This window comes from Eriocheir sinensis, chromosome 54 (assembly GCF_024679095.1).
Source record: "Eriocheir sinensis breed Jianghai 21 chromosome 54, ASM2467909v1, whole genome shotgun sequence".
Classification (NCBI taxonomy): domain Eukaryota; kingdom Metazoa; phylum Arthropoda; class Malacostraca; order Decapoda; family Varunidae; genus Eriocheir; species Eriocheir sinensis.
Window position 1 is genome coordinate 10198917 of NC_066562.1, and position 26097 is coordinate 10225013.

General features: G+C 45.3%; 1 pseudogene; it reads right to left on the reverse strand.

Annotated features, from left to right (window-relative positions):
* On the reverse strand, positions 1-22841 carry LOC126983759 (Kruppel-like factor 3; annotated as a pseudogene).
* Between the last annotated feature and the right edge of the window lie 3256 nt (positions 22842-26097).

Sequence of the window (26097 nt, forward strand, 5' to 3'; positions counted from 1 at the left end):
AGAGTGAAGGGGGTGGGAGATTAAAGAATGAAGGGGATGGTAGACATAAGTGAGCCACGTAGATAATTGGGAAGTGGCTAGGGGGGCAAAGGGGTGCAAAGGGGTGGAAGGGGGGGAGAGGGGGCTGTATGTCTGAGTGTCTGCTAAAACAAAGGGGGACGGTAGCAGCCAGAAAGCCTTAACCCTAGGAGCTGAGAACGCCTTAACGTGCTAAATACATGCTGTGGCCTTGCCTAGAAGATGGCCTTGACCTGGGTGGAGGGTGACGGGCCTACGATAATAATAATAATAATAATAATAATAATAATAATAATAATAATGATGATAATAATAATAATGGTAGTAATAGTGATAATAGTACAGCCGTCCTCTAGAACTTAAAACAATAAATAAACTTAGACCATTTGTGTATATTCGTAAATCATAAAATCTTGAAAAATTAAGAGCATTCGAGTGTGGTGGTAAATGCTCCTCCGTCTATATGATTAAAATAGTGAAATAAAATGTCTAAAAAAATATGAATAAAAAAATAAGTGAACAGTCTTGAAAAAATTAAAAAGAGCATTCGTGTATAACTATTCCTTCGTCACCATGATAAAAACAGTTAAAAAAATATGAATGGAAATAAAAAATAATTGTACACCATCTTGGAAAACAAACAAACAATAAAAAAGAGCATTCGTGTATAAAATAAAAAAGAATGATCGTCCGTCACCTTCATAAATAAAAGAAAAAAATATAAACACCATTGCAAAATAATAATAATAATAATAATAATAATAATAATAATAATAATAATAATAATAATAATAATAATAATAATAATAATAATAATTCGCCTTACCTTTAATAAACTATAAAACAATGTAAAAAATTATATTACTAAAAAAGAAAGGATGTCTAGTCACACACGTAGAGGAAGATGATGAAGGTGAAGGAGTGCGTCACCATCACCACCATCATCGTCACCCTCATCACCATCATCAACACATACAACATCATTACCAACATCATCACTTTCATCACCATCGTAACATTCACCAAATTCATCACCATCATCATCTACACCATCATTTCCATCAACACAATCAGCTGTTTTCATGCCCAAGTTGTTTTTGTTGTTGTTGTTTTTGTCATTTCTAAAAACTACCTAAATAAGAAAAGATAAAAAAAAAACAAGAAATGATTAAAATAAATAAGATTAAAATTAGTAAAAAGAAAAAGGAAAATAAAGGAGGTGACAATATTTCGTTTTTTCCTTGATTTTCCTTTCCTTTCCTTTTCATTTCCTTCTACGTCTGACTTTTCTTGTATTTTTTTTTCCCTTTTTTCCTTCATTTCCAGTCACTTTTTCATTTTTTCCTTCATTCTCTTATTCACCTGTATTTTTTCCTCTTTTTTCCTTCATTTTCAGTCACTTTCTCGTCTTTTCCTTCATCTTCATATTCACCAATCACCCAATCACTTCTTTTTCTTCACTTTCTTCTCTCATGTCAACACCAATCACTTCCTTCCTTCACTTTCCTATCAACCAATCCCCTTCCTTTTCACTTTCTTCTCTCACGTCAACACCAATCACTTTCTTCCTTCACTTTCCTATCAACCAATCACCTTCCTTTTCACTTTCTTCTTTCATGTCAACACCAATTTCCTTCTTCCTTCACTTTCGTATCCACCAATCACCTTCCTTCACCTTCTTCCTTCCTTCATTCTCGTAGCCAATCATCTTTTCCTTCACTGGTTTCTTAATTTCTTAACTTTCCTTCATTCATTTCTCTTCCTCCTTTCCTTCTCCTCTTCCTTCGTGTATTCCTCTTTACTCTTCTTCCTCTTTCTGCTTTTATAACTTGGGGATTTCTCTTTTCATTTTCCTTCTCTTCTTATATTCTTCTTCTTATTTCCTCCTTCCGTCTTCACTTCATCGCCTTCGTCATCAGCCTTCTTTCCTTCTTCCTCTCTTCGCTTCTCATCTTTCTTAAACTCCTTCTATCTTCTGTTATTTCCTCTTCGTTCTCCTTTCTTCGTCGCCTTCTTCAGCCTCTCTCTCCTGCGGTTCCGGAAGGCTTATCTTATGTCTCCTTCCTTCCTTCCTTTCTTATTTCTCTTTCTTATTATTTCATCCTTATAAGCTGTCCGTCTCTTCTCCTTCACTTCCTCATCTTCCTTCGTTCCTTCTTCGCTTCCTTCACCTTACTTAATATCCTTATCTCCTAACTATCTTTCCATGTAACTCCTTTCTTAGTCTCCCCTCATTTCGTCACCGCCTTCTTCAGCTTACCTCTCTCTACTTCTGTGACTTCGGCAGGTGGCGCTTCATGTGCAGGGCGAGGTGGTCGGAGCGCGCAAAGGACCGCTCACACACCTTGCACTTGAAGGGTTTAGCGCCGGTGTGTTTCCTGTAGTGCCTCGTCAGCTCATCCGACCGAGCGAACCGCCACTGACACTCCGGCCACTGGCATCTGTACGGCTTCTCACCTGCGGGAGAGAGAGAGACAGGTGTGAGAGGGGGGCAGGGGGAAAGAGGGAGAGAGAGGGAGAGGGTATTTACAGATGTTTCAGAGAGAGAGAGAGAGGGAATTTACAGGTGTTTGAGAGAGAGAGAGGGGGAGAGGGAATTTACAGGTGTTTGAGAGAGAGAGGGAGAGGGAATTTACAGGTGTTTACGAGATAGGAGAGGGAATTTACAGGTGTTTGAGAGAGAGAGGAAGAGGGAATTTACAGGTGTTTGAGAGGAGGAGAGGGAAAATTTGACAGGTGTATTAGAAGGAGAGAAGAAAAGGGAATAGAAAAAAGGAGAAAAGGAGAAGAAAGGAAGAATACATGAAGAGGAGGAGGAGGTATAAGGAGAGGAGATAAAATAAAGGAGATAGAGAGAAAATAAGAATGTATGTTTTAAGAAAGCTAAGAAAATGAAAGAAAAAAACAGAGTGAAGGAAAGAGAGAGAGAGAGAGAGAGAGAGAGAGGGAGGGGGAAGGAGAGCAAATGGGGGGAAGAGAGAAGGAGAGAGAGAGAGAAAGGGGGAGGGGGAGAGGGGGGTCAGCCAGTCCACACCTTAATTCTGAATGGGTGAACGCCCTCCCCTCCCCTCCGCCCCCCTCCCTCTTTGGACATGGGGATCTCCTAATACGGAGCCTTCATAAAAAAAGGACCGGTCATGAAACTATGTGGTCCTCCTCCTCCTCCTCCTCCTCCTCGTCTTCCTCCTCTTCCTTCTTCGTCTTCTCGTTCTAGTTCTCCTCCTCCTCCTCTTCCTCCTCCTCCTCCTACTACTTCTTCGACTCTCTCTTCCCTGTCTTCTTGTGCTAGTTCTCCTCTTCCTCCTCCTCCTCCTCCTCCTCCTCCTTCGTCTTCTACTCCCTCTTCTCGTTCTAGTTCACCTCCTCCTCTTCCTACTTCTTCGCCTTCTGTTCCTTCTTCCTCCTCCTCTCCTCGTTCTAATTCTCCTCTTCCTCTTCCTCCTCCTCCTCTTCGTTGTGTCCGAATCGTAATTTCTGTTTGACTTTTCTTTTTTTTCTTCTTCCTATTCTTCCTCTTCTTACCTCTTCCTCCTTTATCATTTCCTCTTCTTCCTCGTCCTCTTTCTCTTCCTCCTCCTCTGTCGTTTCTCTCTTTCTCCTCCTCATCTTCTAGAAATATAATCGCTAAACTTCCTATCTACTTCCTCCTCCCCCTCCTCCCCTCCTCCTCAAGCTAATACTGCTACTATTACTATTACTACTACTACTACTACTATTACTACCACCACTACCATCTCCATTCATATATTTTTACACATACGATCACCACCTCCACCTCCTCCACGTCCTCCACCTCTTGTCGTTTCTGCCGCGTCATCACAAACCACTTCTAAAACAGGCTTTGCAAATTCCATACACAGCCTACACGCACGCACACACACACACACACACACACACACACACACACACACACACACACACAACAGGCCCTCCTACAACTTGACGCAAAGAAAGAATATAAAATGTGAAGAGAAATAAAAGAGAAAATAAAGGAGATGAAGAGAAAATAAGAATGTGTGTTTTGAGGAAGCTAAGAAAATTAAAGAAAAAAAATAAGAAAAATAAAATACATAAATAAAGATGAATGAAGAAGAGAAATAAAAAAAGAGAAAAGAGAAAATAAATGAAAATGGAAAAAAAGAAAGTGTTAATAAATTGTTAATAAAAGTTAGGGAAAAGAATGTAAAAGGAAAATACGAGAAATAAAAGAAATATATGAACAATCTCTCTCTCTCTCTCTCTCTCTCTCTCTCTCTCTCTCTCTCTCTCTCTCTCTCTCTCTCTCTCTCTCTCTCTCTTCGTAATACAGTGACGCGTATATTTTTTTCTTTCGCCTTGACCAAGCATGCATTTCTCTTCCTCCTCCTCCTCCTCCCCTTCTTCTTCCTCCTCCTCCTCCTCCTTTCCCTCTCCCAGGTCTTCCCTTCTCCCTTTCCTTCCTTCCCTCATTTCTCTTCTTCGTTTGAACTCATGAGAAAGAGAGAGAGAGAAAGGTACTGTTGAAGGAAGAGGAGGAGGAGGAAGATGAAGAAGACACAGAAGAGGAGGAAGAGGAGGAGGAGGAGGAGGAGGGGGAAGAGGAGGGTGTTATTAGCCCATCCTCGCCACTAAGGGTCAAACATACACGTGACTTGCATAGGATTAGCGTCCTTAGCAGCAAGAGGTCAGGTCGTTATAACACTTTCTACTGGAGGACCAAGACACATTAACCTTTGAACCATCTTAATGCAGTAGTAGTAGTAGTAGTAGTAGTAGTAGTAGTAGTAGTAGTAGTAGTAGCAATCGTAAAAGAGAGAAGAGAAAAGAGCAGAGAAATGAAAAGAGGAAAAGAAGAGGAAAAAAAGAGGAAAAAAGGAGAAAGGGAAAGAAGACAGAAGAAGAATAGGAAAGAATAGAAAAGAAAGAAAGAGAAGGAAAGAGGAGACAATAGCAGAAGCAATAGTAGTAGTAGTAGTAGTAGTAGTAGTAGTAGTAGTAGTAGTAGTAATGAATGAGTCTACCCTTCATTGTTACCAAGTCTAATCCTAACCAACGTCACCCTGCACAGTCATTCCCTTAAGGAGTATTGTCGTAGAGGAAGGATTTTGCACACTAGCGGCCATTCACGGGACGGAGCGAGACGAGACGAGAACTGAGATGATGCGAGATGAATAGAAACGATATAATAGAAGATGAGAAAAGGAGATGATGGGAGAGAGAAAAACAGAGAAGAAATCAAGATAAAAAGAGAGAAATAAAAGAGAAATAAAAGAGAGAAAAAAGAGAAATAAAAAAGGGAAGTAAAAAGAGAGAAAGAAAGGGAGAAATAAAAGAGATAAATAAGAGAGAAATCAAAGACAAGAGAGAAATTTAAGAACATAAGAACGAAAGGAGTCTGCAAGAAGCCGTGGAGAGAAAAGATCAGAAGGAGAAAAGGGAGAAGAGGGAAAGAGAGGAGATAATAAGAGAAGAGATGAGAAGAGGAGACGAGATGATGAGAGAAAAGACGAAGAGGAGGAAGATAGAGAAAACAAAAGAGAGGAAAAGGAAGAGAAGGAATAAGAAGAAGAGAAAGAGAATGAGAGATGAGGAAAAAAGATATTGAAGATAGAAAGAAGAAGAGAAGGAAAAAGAAGGAAGAAGAGGAAGAGGAGGAAGATAAAGAAGACATAAGAGAAGAAAAGGAAAGGAAGAGAGGAGAGAGATATGAAGAAGAGAGAGAGAGAGAGAGAGAGAGAGTGAGAGAGAGAGAGAGAGAGAGAGAGAGAAGAAGGAAAAGGAGGAGGAGGAAGATAAAGAAAACAAAAAAAAGAAGAAAGAGAAGATCAAGAGACATATTAAGAAGACGATGAGGAGGAGGAGAAGAAGAGATAGAAGATCGGAGGAAGAGGAGGAGGAGGAGGAGGGGGAGGAGGAGGAGGAGGAGGGGGGGGAGGGGGGGAGGGGGTTAATACAAACACAAGGGAATCGAACCGTAAATGGACAGAGCGAACCACTGAGACCAAACAGCCAGAAGGAGGAGGAGGAGGAGGAGGAGGAGGAGGAGGAGTAAGAGGAGGAGGCGGAGCTGCATGACGGAATTTTTGTCTGGATGTGCGCCGGGAGAGAAGCAGGCTTGGAAGAAGAAGAAGAAGAGGAGGAGGAGGAGGAGGAGGAGGAGGAGAAGCCGTGATGCTGCTGGCGAGGGTCATCGGAGGGGTCATGCGTGGGGAGGAAGAGAAGGAGGAAGAGGAGGAGGAAGATGGGCCGTTGAGGACAGAGAAGGAAGTGGAGGAGGAGGAGGAGGAGGAGGAGGAGTAGAAGGTAATGGAAGTGGAGGAAGAAGAGAAGAGAAGAAGGAGGAGGAGGAGGAGGAGGAGAAGAAGGAGGTGGAGGAGGAGGACACTGTTGCTACGTGGTTTTCCAAAGAGGACACACACACACACACACACACACACACACACACACACACGTGAAAGCTGTGTGTACGTGTGTGTGTGTGTGTGTGTGTGTGTGTGTGTGTGTGTGTGTGTGTACATAAGAACGAACGCGCACACTCTTTCAACACACAAATTCGTCCTTCAATTCAACCTTACACGGAAAAGATGATAAATAGTAGTAGTAGTAATAGTAGTAGTAGTAGTAGTAGTAGTAATAGTAGTAATAGTAGTAGTAGAAGTAGTAGTAGTAGTAGTAGTAGTAGTAGTAGTAGTAGTAGAATCTTCCTCTGTTCCTATTCCCTTTTCTTTCCCTTTCTCTTCCCTATCAAATCTCACAACATATCCTTACGTAAAAAAAGATTCCCTCCCTATCTACACACTAGGACACAAGGTACCTCTCTCTCACTCACACTCTCCCTCTCTCCCTCTCTCTCTCTCTCTCTCTCTCTTGCACCTTCTCCTCTTCCTCCTCCTCCTCCTCCGGCGCCTCCAGCCTCAGAGCATTACCCTTCTCATACAAAGCCCCGCCATTCAGTTTTTATCCCGCGTACTGGAAGATAGCCAAGGCCCAGCGCTGCGTCCCTCCTTGCTAGACCGTACTTCAGCGCGCGCCCATTCTGTATACTGCCTACTGTACCCTTCTGTCTGAACTCCTGTCTCTTGTATCGGTTCCTGTCTGCAGTTTAATCCTGTCTGTCTGTCTTTCCACTCTCTCTGGCTGCTTTTAATCCTGTCTGTCTCTCTCTTTCCACTTGACTGTCTAGCTCTGCATCCATTCTCTCTGGCTGCTTTTAATCCTGTCTGTCTCTCTTTCCACTTGACTGTCTATCTCTGCATCCATTCTCTCTGGCTGCTTTTAATCCTGTCTGTCTCTCTCTTTCCACTTGACTGTCTATCTCTGCATCCATTCTCTTTGGCTGCTTTTAATCCTGTCTGCTCCGTCCACTCCTGTCTGTCTCTCTCTCTCAACTTGGCTGTCTATTCCTGCATCCAGTCTTTCTGTCTCTTTTTTTTTTGTTTTCTCCTTTCATTCTTATTTTGCTGTTTATTTTCATTCTTCCTTTCTTTCGTTGTTTTTCTTTTTATTCTTCTTTTTCTTCCCTCTTCCCGCCTTCATTCTTAGAGCCTGCTTCCTTCCCTCCTTCCTTCATTTCTCTCCACTTCTTCCTTCTTCCCTCCCTCCCTCCTTCATTTCTCTCCACTTCTTCCTCCCTCTCTATCTCTTTCCTCCCTCAGCCTCCCTCTTGCATCTTTTTCCTCTCCCGCTTTCCTTCCTTCCTCAACCTTCCTTCATTCTCTCTCTCTCTCTCTCTACCCTCCTTTCCTTCCTCCCTCAGTCTCCCTTCATTCTCTTTCTCTCTCCCTCTCTCTCCCCTTCTCTCCTCTCGCACCTCCCTCTCTCTCCCTCCCTTCATTCTTGCCTGACTAACCCCTTCCCTCCCTCCTCCTCCTCCTCCTCCTCCTCCCCCCTCCCTCATGCACGGTAAACTTGAACGGCTCAAAACCTGTTCCTGGAGCCCTTGCCACACACACACACACACACACACACACACACACACGGTTATTATCGTTTCCCATTCGTTATTTTATTTTGTCTCTCTCCCTCCTCTATTTTTTTTCTTATTATCTCTATACATATATTTTCTTACTCTTCTTTTTTTCTTTTTTTTTTCTTTCAATCTTATTTTTCACACACACACACACACACACACACACACACACACACACACACACACACACACACCATCCTTTTTCTCTGTTTTATTTCGATTTTAAAACAAAGATTTTTTTTTTGGTGTGTGTGTTAATAAATTTGTCTTGCTGTGTGTGTGTATGTGTGTCTCCTACGTACACGCACACACATACACACACACGCCCCCCCCCCTCTTCCCCCCCCGCCCCCCCGTGTACACACAGCCCCCCTCTCCCCTCTCTCCCTCTCCCCCAGAGATAAAAACCAGACATTATTTCTTTCCTTGCGTTCCAGCGGTGAAGGTTGACCTCATTCCAATCTCTCTCTCTCTCTCTCTCTCTCTCTCTCTCTCTCTCTCTCTCTCTCTCTCTCTCTGGGTAAACATTTATCTCTCATTTTTACGGTGCTACGATTGATGATGATGACGATGATGATTTGACGGACCTCCTACTCTCCCTCTCTCTCTCACACCCTCCTCCTCCTCCTCCTCCTCCTCTTCCTTATGGTTTCACGGCCTATACGTCATGTCATCTGTCTTCCTCCTCCTCCTTCTCTTCCTCCTCCAGTGTTCCTTCCGGTTGCCTCCTCCTCCTCCTCCTCCTCCTCTTCCTCCTTCTTCTTCACAGGTGTGCAAATAACTTCTTTTTCACACCTGTCCTCCTCCTCTTCTTCTTCCTCCTCCTCCATTATTATCAACTATCATCACCATTCTTTATCACCATTTACACTATTTCTTCTTATCATCATTATTTACTATTATTATTATTATCATTCTTCACCATTATCGTACTCCCGGCAACCCCTCAAGGCCATGTTATCGTACTCAGCCACCGCGGGAGGTAGTTATCGTACACCGGCAGCCTCCCCCAAGACTTGTGAATGAAGGGCGAGGAGGAGGACGCTGATTGGTCGAGGCGGAGCGAGCTGATTGGCCAGTCCCGCCGCGTTTGAATCCCTGGAGCGATTGTGAAGACGTGCCAAGCTACCCTCCCCCCCCCTCCTCTCTCTCTCTCTCTCTCTCTCTCTCTCTCTCTCTCTCTCTCTCTCTCTCTCTCTCTCTGGCTGCATGATTATAAGTGTGTTGAAGAGGAAGAGGAAGAGGAGGAGGAGGGAGATAATGATAAAGGATGGAGGAGGAGGAGGAGGAGGAGGAGAAGGAGAATGGAGGGAGGAAGAAGACAGAAGAGGAGGAGAAGAGGATAAGAATAGAAGAGGAGGAGGAGGAGGAGGATTTGGGATGCAAGAGAAAGAAGAAGGCAGAGAGAGAGAGAGAGAGAGAGAAGAGAGAAATTCAAAACTCAACAAACAATTCAATCACAATAATAATAATAATAATAATAATAATAATAATAATAATAATAATAATAATAATAATAATAATAATAATAATAATAATCTTACCTGTATGTATTCTTTGATGAGCTTTGAGGTGAGAAGATTTTGTGTAGACTTTTGTGCAACCTAAAAAAAAAAAGAAAAAAAAAGGTATTAATATGTGCGAGAGAGAGAGAGAGAGATTACCCAATACTTAAATGATTCCTAGCCCTATTTTTTTTCTTTTTATTCTTTTCCTCCTTCTCTTCTCTACTTTCCTTCCTTCCCTTCCTCACTTCCTCCCCTTCTCTCTCCCTTCCTCCAACATTCATCCAATCTTCTCCTCTCTCCCCCCATCCAAAGCTCCTTTTTATCTCCTCTTTCTCCTCACTGCATCTGTCCCTCACTCCCCAATCCACCCACCCCCTCCCTCATTCTTCAATCCACTTCTCCCTTTCCTTCCCTTTCCCAAAATTGTCACTCACTCACTGGTTCACTCTTTAACCAACCTCCTGCATCTCTCCCTCACTCCTCAATCCCCCCACCTCCCCTTCCCCAACATTCCTCACCTCCCCCCTCCCCTTCTCCCCCATACTCACCCGGAAAGTCGCAGTGGTGGATGCGTCTCTTCTCAGCTCTGGGTTGTTCCGCCGCAGTGCCAACCACCCCGCCGCCTCCGAGCACAGCGTGGAGGGCAGGAGGCGACGCCAGCATCAGGGGCGCATCCTCCACCCCCAGGCCAGGTGCATGTGGAGGGGCCGCCGACCCCCGCCGATGTGGGTGAGGGGGGCACCATGTAGGGGGGCGGTGATGGCCGACGGTAGTGAGGGTCAGCTGGGGAGCCCTGGTCTGAGGCTGGGGGTGTGGGGGGCATACAGAGCCGGGGGGAGAGGCCTAGGGTGGTGCTGGAGGGGAACCTGAAGGCGGGGTGTGTGGAAGTGGGGGTGTGGGGGTGATGGAAACGGGGGCGGGCCGAGGGGGGGCGGCGGTGAGGGTGTGGAGATGAGCTTGGGTGAGTCCTGGGCCAGGCTGCAGGGCGGGGGAAGGGAGTCCTCAACTTGATCTGCTGCGGCGGGAGGTACTGCGGGAGGCTGGGGTGGGGGCTGAGGCCGTGGCTGTGGTGGTGGGGGTGGTGCGGCGCCCCCAGCATGGCCCCGAGGAGGTCATGTGGCTCGCTGTCCAGCCACGGAGATCCCCTGTTACGTCATCCCAGAGGCTCAGGCGCGGGGACTCATTCACAGGCTCAGGCTTAATAAACACGTCCTCGTCGTGGGGGTGCGACAGGCTGACGGGGAGACGTGGGTGTTGCCCCCTCCGCCCCGCCGCCGCCCCCTCCGCCTGTCACCCAGGTCCCCGTGTTTGGGTCACCTCGCCCTCGAAGAACTCGTCGATCTGAGAGGCGGAGTCGCCAACGAGGTTGTACCGAGCCCTCCGCCAGGCTGGGGAGATACTTGTCCAGCTCGGCCTGAGGGAGAGGGGGGGACGGCTGAGTGGGGAGGGAAGAGGGGAGAGTTATAGTGGGGAGAATGGTGAGGGGTGAGTGGGGCATGGCTTATCTGAACATATATACACATACACACATACACACATTCATACTTAAACTCGAACTGTACGAGACGGAGGGACGGCTGAGTGGGGAGGGGAGATGAGGGTGTTAGTGGGGAGAAGGGTGAGGGGTGAGTGGGGCATAGCTTATCTGAACATATATATACATGCATACATAAACACATACATTAATACTTGTCTAACTCAACCTGCAGGAGAGTGGGGGACAGCTGAGTGGGGAGGGGAGATTGGGGTGTTAGTGGGGAGAAGGATGAGGGGTGAGAGATATATATACATGCATACATACACACACACATTCATACATGTCAAACTCAACTTATAGGAGAGGAGGTGACAGCTGAGTGGGGAGAGGGGAGATGGGGTTGTTAGTGGGGAGAAGGATGATGGGTGAATGAGATATATATATACAAGCATATTATCTAACTTATCTAACTCAGCTTGTGGGAGAAGGAGTGACAGCTGAGTGGGGAGAGGGGAGATGGGGGTGTCAGTGGGGAGAAGGTTGAGAGGGTGACCTTAACTATAGACACACATACAGAATCATACGGGTGGGAGATTATTGTGGGGAGAAACTTACCAAAACATGCATACATACATACATACATACACACATATATACATACATACATACATACAAGCTTATTCAACTTAGCTAGTGGGGCGAAACGGGGGGAGAGGAAAAACAAAGAAGGGAGAGAGAGAAGATGGTAGATGGGAGAGAAAAGGGAGGAGATGAGAGAGGAGAGGGAGGGAAAGGGGAAAACTACCTCCGCTATTAGTCATCATCATCACCACCATCATCATCATCATCATCACCATCATCACCACCATCATCATCATCATCACGTCGCCAGGTGGAGGAAAAGATTAAGAAACAGGAAAAGATAGGGGAGGAAGGTTGCGAGAGGGGGATTAAAACAGGCTCAGAAGGGAATTGGATTAAGGGATTTAACATTGTCTTGAAAACTCTGTCTGTCTGTCTGTCTGTCTGTCTGTGTGTGTGTGTGTGTGTGTGTGTGTGTGTGTGTGTGTGTGTGTGTGTGTGTGTGTGTGTGTGTGTGTGTGTGTGTGTGTGTGTGTGTCTGTCTCTTTCTCTCTCTCTCCCGATGACCTAATGAGAGAGAGAGAGAGAGTGTGTGGCGGAGAAGAGTTTGTAAGGAGGAGAAGAGCGATGTGAAACGAAATCTACGACGAAGAAATAAGGATAAAAATCTTTCCTATTATTTTCTTTTGTAATGCTATAGGTCACGTTGGTCACTACTCTTCTTCGCTGTCCGTTGTAGGAAAGGTTGACGCTATTAATAGAACGTTAGTCAATAAGTGGACATTTCGATTACGCGCTCTCTCTCTCTCTCTCTCTCTCTCTCTCTCACCTGACTCCCCCCCTCCTCCCCCTCTCCTTGACCCTAATTACTTGTACGCGTGGCAACACCTGTAATTAGCAAGCCACGTGACCTCATCCCCCCCACCCCACCCCCACGCCCACACACATATACTGAAGTCAGGTCACAGGTCAGGTCATCTTGGGTCACCTGAGTTATTGCAGGTTGGAAGGTGCTTAGGTGGATAGATAGATAGATAGATAGAGGAAGACGTAGATAGATAGACAGACAGATAGATAGAGGAAGATGTAGATTTAAGAAAGATAAAGAAAAGAAAAAGAAAGGAATATAGAGAAAGAAAAGATAAAGAAGCAAAACGAAGAAAGGATATGGAAAAAAAAGGAAAAGAAAGAAAGAAAAGAAAAATAGAATAGAAGATATAATAAAAAAGAGAATAGAATAAATACAATAGAATGGGGAATGAAATAAAAAGAGAATAGAGAATAGAAATAGAATAAAACAGAAAATATTAAATAATAATAAATAATAATAATAAAATAGAATAAAAAATAGAATAGAAAAAAATTGAATAAAAAGAAAAAGACAGAATATGAAGAAAAGATAAAAAAGTAAAACGAAGAAAGGATATGTGAAAAAAAGATAAAGAAAGTTAGGAATAAGGAAAAGATGAATAAGAAAAGATACACAATATACTTAAAATAATGACAGAATAATACAGTATAATCTATTCATACACACACACACACACACACACACACACACACACACACACACACACACACGTTAGGCAAGGTATCCATTCGTCCGTGATAAGTACGCAGTGAACAAGTGTTGACAGCACAAAAACTGCGCTAGATCGGCGTCGCATGACCCTCCAACACCCCCCCAACAATCTATAGTATGCAACTAGGGGTCTAAAATGGAGAAAAGTAAAGATGGCGCCACTATAAACACTTGTCTGCGCCACAACAGTCTGGGGACGACCATCAGGTCCTACTATGAAGGCCTACCGGCGCCACAGGCCAAGACGCAAAAAAGACCTGACTTTGTTTATAATGCCATGTTGTAGAGTTCATCAGGACTAAGAAATGCTATTATACAATGTCATGTCCACGATGGGTAAGCCAGGAAAACAACTTGAAGAGAACGAGAACAGCTATAAAAAGACAGATATACAGACAAACAGATAGTGATGTTAGTGATAGTTTTACACGACTCCTGCATCTTGAACATAAGAACACAGGGAGACTGCAGGAGGCCCTATGTCCTACACAGGGCAGCTCCAGATTCCCCCCACTGCCACCTGTCGTCCTCGTCCATGTAGCTATCCAGTCTACTCTTAAAACAAGCTATCGTCCCTGCACTCGCTATGTGATTGCTTAGTCTATTCCATTCCCCCACCGCTCTAGAGGAAAAACACCAATGAAAACTCGGTTACTCTTCACTGTGACCTTAAAAATAGTCGTAGTGGGAGCCTGAGACGTTAATGATATCTAGATTCATCACATAAGCGTACGGAACCACGAACACGGACCACGGACGAACGAACACCTTACCTTACCTGCAATCACGGACTCACTAACCAGCACTAATATCTCGGGCAATGCTCCACGTACCAATAAATTGAACAGATCATCATCGTCCTCGAATATCCACATTGTATCCATAGCAGCAGTAGTGGTGGTGGCGGCAACTGTATCCCACTGACTAACTGACTGACTGACTGACTGAAGACTGACTGATTCACCTCTGACCTGGCTCCTCTTTCCTCCTCCTCCTCCTCGCTACCCACAATCCACTCAGCCAATCATGTGTGCTCCTCGTCGCTAGAAGACATTTGATTGGTCGACGTGAATTGGCGGGGATTTTAAAGTGTGTGTGTTTGTGTTGGGGGGTGGAGGGGTTGTTTGTGGGGGGAGGGAATGAGTGTGTGGGGGAGTACTGTGTGTGTGTGTGTGTGTGTGTGTGTGTGTGTGTGTGTGTGTGTGTGTGTGTGTGTGTGTGTGTGTGTTTTGACATATAAATTTCCGTTCTTTTTCCTTTTTCTCTTATTGCATACTTTTCCTTTATTTTCTCCTCCTCCTCCTCCTCCTCCTCCTTCTACTACTACTACTACTACTACTACTACTACTACTACTACTACTACTTCCTCCACCTTTCTATTTTTTTACTATCTTATTCATTATTCCATTTTCTATTTTATTTGGTTGGTGTTTTTCATTTCTTCTTCATTTACTCGTCCATTTCCTCATTCTTTTCATCCCCATTCATTCCTCCTTCATTCCTTCGTTAAGACTCCTTCCTTCCTTACTTCATTCCTTAAGCCATTCATTTGTTCTTCATTTACCCTTTCCTTCCTTCATTTATCCATATTCCTCATCCATTTAAATACTATATCCGTTCCCTTGGTGGTTGGAACGTTAGGTTGTCTCAGGGGATGTAGGACCGCTGTGGACCCTTGTGTGTACGTGGGGACACCTGGGGGAGGTAAACTGTGGGAACCCTGAACGCATATGAACAGGTCAGGTTAGGTCAGGTCAGGTTAGGTTAGGTTAGGTTAGGTTAGGTTAGGTTAGGTTAGGTTAGACGTGAAGTTTTTTGGCTGGGGTCGAAATTTTAAGCCTACATGCACTTCATCACATTTACAGCATTTTTTATCATCTCTATTCCTATAATAATCCTCTCTTTTACCATCGCTATCTTTCTTTTCTCTCTCTTTTTCTCTCGCACTTTTTCTTTTTGACCTCATCTTATTTTCGTCTTAAGCACACAAATTTGACAACGCTTTCGTAGGAGTTGTTTGTAAGTAAGGCAAAGGACGAAGGAATTTGAATGGAAGTAATGTTAGTATGGGAGGCTTCGGTTAATATGAATTAGATGTTAATAAATGAAGCTAACGTTTGTAAATAAGGTAGATGATGACGATGAAGGAATTTAAATAGAAGTAATGTTAGTATTGGAGGCTTTGGTTAATCTTAAGATGGTACGGTAATGAAGTCAACGGTCCCTGAAGTAATTTGAAGGTATGCACTGAAGAGATTAATAATTAGGAGACGGGATTAAGTGTTGCCAGGTCCGTGTGGTGCCTCAGCGAACAGGTGGGATCAAAATGACTCACTGAGGGAAATACTTGAGCCGATTGAGCTTAAAAGTAAACAATGACAAAAAAAGTGCGACTGGAACTGGTGACAACGAGAAAACTGTTTATTATTATTATTATTATTATTATTATTATTATTATTATTATTGCTATAGATATACGTTGAAGATGAATAGAGATGTGAATGAAGAAATGACTGGAGAAAGAAATGAAAGAAGAAACGTAATAATAATGAAATGAATGAATGAATAAGACAGGAATGAAAATAATAGAACGTGAATGAAGAAAGGAGAATATGCAAAAAAGAATGAAGGAGAGAAAGGAAGGAGGAGAGGAATGAAAAAAATACATGAAGTAAGAAAGGAAGGAAGGACGAGAGAAAGGAATGAAGGGAGGAGAGAAAGAAAGAAAGAAAAGGAAGTGTGGAAAGAAGGAAGGAAGGAGGAGAGAAAGGAATGAAGGGAGGAGAGAAAGAAAGAAAGAAAAGGAAGTGTGGAAAGAAGGAAGGAAGGAGGAGAGAAAGGAATGAAGGAGAGGAGAGAAAGGAAGGAAGAAAAGGAAGAGGAAGGAAGGAAGGAAGGAAGAAAGGAGGAAAGGAAGGAAGAAAAAGGAAGTGGAGAGAAGGAAGGAAAGAGGAGAGAAAGAAATCAATGAAGGAGAGGAAGGAAGGGAAAAAAAGGGAAGCAGAAAGAAGGAAGGAAAGAGAAATGAATGAATGAATGAATGAATGAAAAGGTCAAAAAATTACTCAGGGGATTGGAAGGGTTTTAAATACGACAGGTCATCTGCCTTCCTCCACAAATCCCTTCTTTTTCCTCCTCCCTCCTTCCCTTCATCTCCCCCTCCTCTTCACTAAGCCCTTAATTCTCCTCCTCTTCTTCCTCTTTCTCTTCTCTTCTTTTATCGGCTCCTCCTCCTCCTCCTCCTCCTTCCCCAGTTCTCCTCCATTCTCCCTCCTTTCTCTTTCTTTCTTCTCTTCTCGTTATTCTTCTCTCCTTCCTCTTCTTCTTCTTTTCTCATATCGTCTTTTTTCTTTCTCCTCCTCCTCTTTCTTCCCTTTCCCTCCTCTTCTTCTCCTCTCTGTTCCTCTCTTTTCCCTCCTTCTTTCCTTCATCTTCTTCTCCTCCTCCTCCTCTTCTTCCAGGTAGCCATAAGCCTCTCTTCCTCCTCCTCCTCCTCTTCTTCCAGGTAGCCATAAGCCTCTCTTCCTCCTCCTCCTCCTCCTCCTCCGCGCACGTGTTTTCCCTAAGGAGTGGATGAATGGGTGGGCGGGGTCAACGAGGGAACACCTGCGCGATACCTGACCAGTGACCTGACCCACTGACCTAGTTTCCAAACCCCGACGGGCAATTTCAACACTTTTTCTACCAGGGGACAAATACATCAATCTGCTTCAATTCTTCTCGGCTCTACAGTGTTCTATTCAATCCTTCAATCCTCTCCCTATTACATTATTATTTCCTCCTCCTCCTCCTCCTCCTCCTCCTTATCCTTCTCTTGTATTTCCAGCATCTATCCCTTCTTTCTCCTCCGTCTCTCCTTCCTCACTTTCTTCCTCCTCCTCCTCCTCCTCCTCTTCCTTCTTCTCCCCCTGTCACCGTCTTCCTTCTATCCCTCCTTCTTCCTCTCTAAAAAATGACTAGACAAAATTAAGCTGAACTAAAATCACGAAACGTCTTAAAACTAAACGAAAATAAAACTACACGAGCAAGATGGCGCCACTTTAAAACACTTCCCCGCGACTGACCTAAAAAAGAACCCGTCTGGAAAGTCTACCGTCGCTGAACGTTTTTTTTTATATATATATAATAAGGGAGACAGCTCAAGGGCACACAAAAAAAGGAAACAATAATAAAAAAAGCCCGCTACTCGCTGCTCCTGTAGTGAAAAAAGGATGAATGAAGAAATAAAGGTAAACTATGAAGAATATATAAACACAGGTGGGCCAATCTTCTTCAATCCTTCCTACCTGAGCAGACTACAACCGTGGCCCCCAAAATCACACCTCCACGGCTCATTCATTGCCTCTGCCCGCCTGACCGCTAACCCCCCCCCCCTTTCCTTCCCTCCCCACCCGCCTTCCCCTTCCCCCTCGTATCCTCACTCCCTCTCCCCTTCCTCCCTCTTCTTCACTTCCTCCCCCTCCCCACCAGTCTTACACTTCCCCTCTCGTATCCTCACTCCCTCTCCCCTCCCTCCTCCTCCTTCCCCTCCCCACCAGCCTTTCCCTTCCCCCCTCGTACCCTCCCTCCTACCCTTGCCTCCTCTCCCCTTCCTCTTCCTTCCCCTTTCTTTCCCCCCATCCTAAGACTTGCCCCCTCGTACCCTCATTCCTTCCCTTGTTTCCTCCCCTTCTTCACCTCCTTCCTTCCTTCCCCACCAGCCTTCCCTTCCTCCTCCTACCTTCCCCTCTTCACTTCATACCCCTTCTTCATTTCCTTCCCCACCAGCCTTACCCTTACTCCCATCTATTCTCCCTCCTTCCCTTGACCCTCTCCCCTTTCTCCCTTCTATTCTCCCTCCTTCTTCCCTCCCCTCTTCACTTCCTTTTTATTCTTGTCTCCTTCCATTCTCACTCCTTCCCTCTCCCTTTCCTTCTCCCCCATCCTAAGCGTTGCCCATACCCATTCTCCCTCCTTCCCTACCGTCCATTTCTCCCTCTCCTTCCTTCTCCCCTACCCTTGCCCCCCCTTCCTTCGTCACCCTTTCCCTGCCTAACCCTTGCCCCCTCTCCCCTTCCTTCTCCCCTACCCTTGCCCCCCCTTCCTTCGTCACCCTTTCCCTGCCTAACCCTTGCCCCCTCTCCCCTTCCTCCCCTCCTTCTCCTTCCTCCCCCCAGCCTACCTGCGCCATGAATGAGCCCACCTGACCCGCATTAACGAGTACAGGTATGGGCAGGTTCATTCATTCACTGTCTGTCTGTCTGTCTGTCTCTCCCTGGTTGATATTCGTCCTGTCTCCTTTCCTTCTTCCTCCCCCTCCTTCCTTTCTCTTCCTCTCTCCCCTTTTCCCTTCCTACTTCGCTGGGTGATTGACTTTTCTCCTTCCTTATCCTTCCTTCCTTCCTTCTTTCATCTACTTGTCTACCTGTTCATCTACTGTTTATTTCTCGTCTACCTCCTCCTCCTCCTCTTTATCACCCTTATCCTTCTCTTTTCTTTTCTATTATCCCTCTTTTCTATTCTGTTTCCTCCTCTTCCTTCCTTCTATTATGGGTTTTGATTTCCTCTCCTCCTCCTCCTCCTCATCTTCCTTCTCCTCCTCCTTTTCATTCTTCTTCCCTACGTCACTGTTCTCCTTCGGTCTCCCTCCTTCCTCTCCTCCTCCTCATCATCATCTTCCTTCTCCTCCTCCTCTCCTATGTCACTGTTTTCCTTCGGTCTCCCTCCTTCCTCTCCTCCTCCTCCTCATCATCTTCCTTCTCCTCCTCCTTTCCTATGTCACTGTTTTCCTTCGGTCTCCCTCCTTCCTCTCCTCCTCCTCCTCCTCATCTTCCTTCCCCTCCTTTTCATTCTTCTTCCCTACGTCACTGTCTTCCTTCGGTCTCCCTTTCTTCCTCTTCTCCTCCTTCTCCTCCTTTTCATTCTCCTTCCCTGAGTCACTGTTTTCCTTCGGTCTCCCTTCTTCCTCTCCTCCTCCTCCTCCTCCTTTTCATTCTCCTTCCCTAAGTCACTGTTTTCCTTCGGTCTCCCCTTCTTCCTCTTCTCCTCCTCCTCCTCCTTTTCTTTCTCAACTTTGCTACTCTCTTCCTCTTGTCTCTCCTCCTCCCCCTCTTCCTTTTCCTCACCTCTGCTACCGTCTTCCGTCTGTCTCACCTCCTCCTCCTCCTCCTCCTCTCTTCTGCTAATATTTGTTCCTCCTTCGTTCTTTAGGAATTTGCATTTTTATTACTTTTCTCTTTATCCTTGACTTTTCTTCTTCTTCTTCTTCTCTTCCTCCTCCTCCTCCTCCTTTGCTTCTGGTGTCTGCTTTGATAAATATTTGAATAGTATTAACTGACTCTCTCTCTCTCTCTCTCTCTCTCTCTCTCTCTCTCTCTCTGCTCATCTCCTCTATCTCTCCTCCTTTTCCTCCACCTCATCTCCTCTCTTCTTTCTCCTTCCTCTCTCCCCTCCTCCTTATCCCCCTTTCCTCTCTTCCCTCCTCCTTCCCTCCCTCCATCTCTTCTATTCTTCCTGTTATCTTCCTTATTCTCCCTTTCTTTCATTTCCTTCTCGTTCTTTTCTCCCCTTCTACCACACGTAGATTACTAGTAGTAGCGGTAGTAAACAGACACCCTCGCCATAGACCGATAGGTCTTCTGGTATCTGTTCTTCCTATGTATTCCTATGTATTCCTTCCTCTCTCTCTCCCTCTCTCCTGTAACTTTCTCCTCCATTCTTCATTCATCCTCTCTCTCTTCCTTCATTCTTTCTTTCCTTCCTTCCATCATTCATCAAATTTTCTTTAATACTCCCTTCCTTATTTCGTTCGTTTCTTTCATTCCTAAGTTCACCAAGACGACAAAAAAAGAAGAAAACAACAACAACAGCAACAACAACAACAACAACAACAACAACAACAACAACAGCACTAATAGGAATTTCCGCTCCACTTGCGTGCTTTTTTTTCTTTTTTTCTTTGCTTTTTTATTCTTCTTCCGGTGATGAGTCGCGTGTCTTCTGTTTGTGTGTGTGTGTGTGTGTGTGTGTGCATAACTGACCTAACAAAGACTATGGACTTCCGGACACACACACACACACACACACACACACACACACACACACACACACACACACATATGTACTCCATCCTTCCTTCCTTCCTTCTTTATTATTCCTACATTTTCTATTACTTCTTTTTCCTCCCTTCCTTTCTTTCCTTTTTTTCCTTCCTTCCTTTCCTTATTTCTGTATTTCCTTTTTTTTTTCTTTTTTTACACATATTTTATTTCCGGACAGAGAGAGAGAGAGAGAGAGAGAGAGAGAGAGAGAGAGGAAGAAAAGGAGATAATGGAGGAATAAAAGGAAGAGGAGGAGGAGGAGGAGGAGGAGGAGGAGATGAAACAATAAAAGGAGAGGAAATTAAGAGATAGAAGGAGGAGGAGGAGGAGGAGACGTTAATGAAGAGGAGGAAAAGGAGGAGGAGGAGGAGGAGGAGGAGGAGGAGGAGGAGGAAGACTGTAATGACAAGAACAATAACGAGAATAATGATTAAAATAAAGAGAAAGAGAAGAAGAAGAAGGAGGAGGAGGAGGAGGAGGAGGAGAAAGAATACAATAATAATAATAATAATAATAATAATAATAATAATAATAATAATAATAATAACGTTAACAGTGATAAAGAGGAAGAAGAAGAAGAAGAAGACAATAACAATAACAGTAATGAGACGGAAGATGAAATTAAGCATGTGACAAACGAAACACAAGGAGGAGGAGGAGGAGGAAGAAGAAGAAGAGGAGGAGGAGGGGGAGGAGGAGGCGAAGCTCAAGTGAATAATACCCCAACACAAAACGAACAAGCGAGGCCACATAGATAGGAAGGCGGGAAGGCGACGAGAGGGGGCGGAAGGCGGCGGGCGGGTAGCGGGAAGCGTGGCAGGGAGCGCGATCCTCAGACAGCCGCGGGAAGGTGGTCGCGTGCCTGTCCCAAGAGTCGCGCGCCGGGTATCTCCAAGGGCGGTATTCTCAGACTCACCCACCTCTCGCCTCAACTATTTCCAAAGGCCTTAAAGGAGATCAGACGGGTTCTAATGAGTGCTTTTTTAGATTCATGGTACAGACGAAGGGTCCACCAATCAGAAGGATCATAAAAGTACCCCTGAAAATGCCCATCACTCCTACGTAAGCCTTGTCAGATATGTGTGTTTGGGGGTCGAGATGTTTAAGAATATGACCCCAAGCCTCTGTTCGCGCGTCACCTAGAATGTTAGAACTGTGCTCCATGTGTTTCCTGGTCTTATAGTACCGTATGTAACCACTAGGAAAAAGGAGAGGAGAGGAGAGGAGAGGAGAGAGAAGAGAAGGAACAAAACGAGGAGGAGGAGGAGGAGGAGGAACATAGGTATAGAAGGAAGATGAACATGACTTAAAATAAAATAAGATAAAAAAGGAGGAGAAGAAGGAGGAGGACGAGGAATGGAGATAAAATAGATACCATACTGTTCTCTCTCTCTCTCTCTCTCTCTCTCTCTCTCTCTCTCTCTCTCTCTCTCTCTCTCTCTCTCTCTCTCTCTCTCTCTCTCTCTCTCTCTCTCTCTCTCTCTCTCTCTCTCTCTCTCTCTCTCTCTCTCTCTCTCTGCGGGTTTCTGATGTTAACTCTATGGAAATCTAACGCAGAATTTCACAACGGTTACACACGCCCACTTCACACACACACACACACACACACACACACACACACACACACACCTAACGCATATATAACAAGAGTAAAAATGTATGATGATGATAATGATGATGATGATAAAAAGAAATCAGAGTTCGTATTTGGTATTGGAAAACATTGCAATCCAGTACTTGTTATTTTTCGCATTCAAATCATCGTTACTCCATAGAAATCTAAGTATATATTTTCGCATTCTCTTATGAATAAACTCAAGAAAACTCATAAACTTAAAAGAAAAAATACCTATCTACTTGACTCCAAATTAATGTCAGTCTGAATGATTACAGAGGTATTAAAATTTGCTAAGAGATGGGATTTGAAAGAACATTAGTATAACATGGAAGAGGAGGAGGAGGAGGAAGGGTTCAACTCTACAGAAAGAGGAACATTTGGGAGAAAGAGATGAAGGATACCGAAAGAGGGAGGAGGAGGAGGAGGAGGAGGAGAGGAGGAGAGGAGGAGGAGGAGGAGGAAGAGGAGAGATGCATACATTTCTGAAGGCCACGGCGGTGATGGTGAATTCTTGAGAGGAGGAGGAGGAGGAGGAGGAGGAGGAGAGAGAAGAGAAAAAAATAACACGCATTTACGATAATCAACACACACACACACACACACACACACACACACACACATACATACACCCCCCCACACACACACACACATATACACATGCACACTTACCGAGTCTGAGGCCCAGGGAGGCTGTGTCGTGGGTTCGTGTGGGTCGTTCATGTGGCCGTCGTCGCAGTCTGGTACAATGTGGTCATCGTCACTAATCACCGCTACACGACGCACGCGCTCGATCACGGCCTCCATCTGAGCCCAGCGACACCCTCTGAGCTCGGCCACGCTGCCCCACGGGACTCAATAACGCTGGCCGTCAGAATCCGCGTGAGAGCTTCGAGCCGCCTGGAACGTAGCGTCTCAGCCAGGCCAGAGCAATGCTAGCCGTCAAAATCCCCTCGTGGAGCCTCGTGCCGGCTGTATCGTAGCTTCTCTGAGCTTAACAACGGCGGCGGCAGAGTCCCCGTGTCGCGCGCCGTTCTGAAACCGCGGAGGCTCTCTCAGTCGCCTCGTGGGATGTCGTGGCACCTGTCGTACCCTCTCGGGGCCGCGTCCAAGGTGCTGTCACGTTACCCAGAGATCAGCGTGAGGCGACAGGTAGAGGTTGAGGTGCACTTGTCTACGGAGAGGCAGGGAGAAGGGCGCGCTGAAGGGGGTCATGAAACTGCACGAGCGGGCGGGATGGGACAAGTGAGGGCGCGAGCGAGGGAGAGCGTGTGTTCCTCTGGCAAGGCAAACCGACTGACTGGGCACCGTGTTCACCTGCCCGACGTTTTCTATCCCAGCCAACCCTACCCCGCTAACCCGACCCCCGGACCATTTTACCGCCCCCACCACCACACCACACGCCACAACACCACCATACACCACCATACGCCTCCCCTACACCACCACCGCTCACCACCACGAGGAAAACGAGCTGCGGGTGCTGGAAGGGGGTGTTGAAGGGGTGATTAAAGTAGTAGAGAATATTATAAGTTGACGTCCATATTGTTTCCGGTTGAAGGGGGGGCGGGGGTGACAGGGAAGGGGGAGGGGGCAGCAAGGGGGGGTGAGGGTGGGCAACGGGCACGGCATGACCACCCTGATACACGCTGCCCTCCCGCCCCCCTCCTCCCCTCTTCCCCACCGCGCATCTCTCCTCCTCCTCCTCCTCCTCTACTCCGGCATGCAGAAGATCGGTGAGAGAGAGAGAGAGAGAGAGAGAGAGAGAGAGAGAGAGAGAGAGAGAGAGAGAGAGAGAGAGAGAGCAACGTACAGCTGATCCGTCTTATCATAACGCTGGTAATTTGTCGCTCCAGATTAAGGAGATAGTACCCTTGCAAAACACACACACACACACACACACACACACACACACACACACACACACAGTCTCTCTCTCTCTATCTATCTATCTATCTATCTATCTTGCGAGTTTTATTGTTGTTGTTGTTGTTGTTGTTGTTGTTGTTGTTGTTGTTGTTGTTGTTTGATTATATTCGTTTTTTTTATTTTTTTTTATTTATCTTCCTTCATTCCTTCTCCTTCTCTTCCTTCCTTCCTTCCTTTCTTCCTTTCTTTCTATTATTACGTATTATTTCCATTCCTCATCTTCGTCGTTTACTTATTTCTATTTCTACTTTTTTTTTACTTCTCTTCCTTCCTTCCTTCCTTCCTCTTCTCTCCCTTCTTTTCTTTCTCTCTTTCTTCCTTCCTTCTTACCTTTTTGCTAATCTTCCTTCCTTCCTTCCTTCCCCTTTTTTCTCTTATTTTCTTTCTCTCTTTCTTCCTTCCTTCTTACCTTTTCACTAATTTTCCTTCCTTCCTTCCTTCCCCATTCTGCTCTTCTTTGTTTTCTTTATCTCTTTCCTCCTTCCTTCTTATCTTTCTTTCTCCTCCACTTTCTAATCAGGACAAATATTCATCTTAACAACAAAAACAACAATAACAACAACAACAACAACAACAACAACAACAACAACAACAACAATGAATTTAACAAAGAATAAATAGGACAGCTTTTTCTTCCTTCCTTCCTTCCTTCCTTCTTTCCTTTCTTCCTTCCTTCCTTCCTTCTTTCCTTTCTTCCTTCCTTCCTTCCTTTCTGTACTTCTTTCCTCCTTACTTTCCTCTTTCAAATCGTTCGTAATTCCTCCTTTCCTTCTTCTCTTCCTTCCTTCCTTCTTCAATTACTAACTAAATAATAGGAAGCGTACGTCCGGGGGCGCATCGCTACACTCACTCTCCGCCTCCATTTCTGACAGTCTTCGCACACACACACACACACACACACACACACACACACACACATACACACACACACGCACGGACGAACACACTCACGCTTCGCTCTTTTTTTCTATATATGGCAAAGGTTATAAAAGGTTAGGTTTTAGGAAGCTTATGACAAATTCTCTCTCTCTCTCTCTCTCTCTCTCTCTCTCTCTCTATGGCCTTGGTTCGATCCCCGGTAGAAAAATTAATCATAGGGCCGCCAAGGAAAAGATATAAATTAAAGCAACGTGTCTGTCAAGGCTTCCTTACTCCCTTCCTACAGTGATTCATATAGATCACGAGACATGATGAGGGTAATTGAGTCACTGCGTAAAGCTATCGGTGGGTAAGTCATACGCGGATACGCATTGTACATCCTGAACCAAGAGAGCGCAAGACAACCTTTCAACCCAGCCCAACCAACCCAACCCAAGATAGCACATGGCCTAAGACTACCCAAATGCTGTCCTGGTGACCGCCTGTCAACCTGGACTCTGACGACACACTTTTAAGAGGACACTCTGGGAGGCAGCATGAGCCAGGCAAGACGGCACCACTATACAACACTTGCCCGCGACACGATTTGACCACCAGACCCCTCAGGAAAGTCTGCCGGTGCTATGGGCCCAACGTAAAATATATGTATGTATGAATGTATATACCACTTCTGCTATGGTATTCAGCGTTCGGTCATCGCCGCGGCGGAGACGGTGAGTAACGCGGCAAAACGTTCTAAGGCCTTGGGAAATGTCCAGCGATTAAATACTCAGCGGGAAGCGGTCCAGGAAGGAAAAACAGATCACTCTGCATTCTGGCCTCCGTGATGGGACTGCGAACGCCTGCACCGGGAACGCCTATGCCCCCCAAAGGGAAAGTGTTGGGGGTGAGGGGTTGTGCGAGGGGGGGTAAGCGTGTGAGGGGTAACACGTAAGGTTGCCAGGGTGTGTGTGCCCAATGCTGAGTGCCTCCCCCCATCTCACACACACACACACACACACACACTCGTGTCGCCTAAGAATACCCACATGAAAAAGAGGATCAATGATGAGCTCCGGCGGGCAGCGTGAGTCAAACAAGAAGGCGCCACTATAAACACTTGCCTGCGCCACAACGGGCTGGGGTCGACCATCCAGGACCTACCGAGAAAGTCTACCCCCGCCACTTGCCTATCTTTCCTAACCTAAGTTACTCTATCTAACCTCACCAAACCTACCCTAATCTTACCTAACAATACTTAATCTTATCAAACTTTACCTAAACTTACCTAACCTTGCCTAACACTACCAAATCTTGACGAACTTTACATTCTCACCTAACCTTACCTTGCATTACCTAACCTTGCCTAACCTTACCTTATATTACCTAACCATACCTAACTTTACCTTATATTATCTAACCTTGCCTAACCTTACCTTGCATTACCTAACCTTGCCTAACCTTACCTTATATTACCTAACCATACCTAACTTTACCTTAT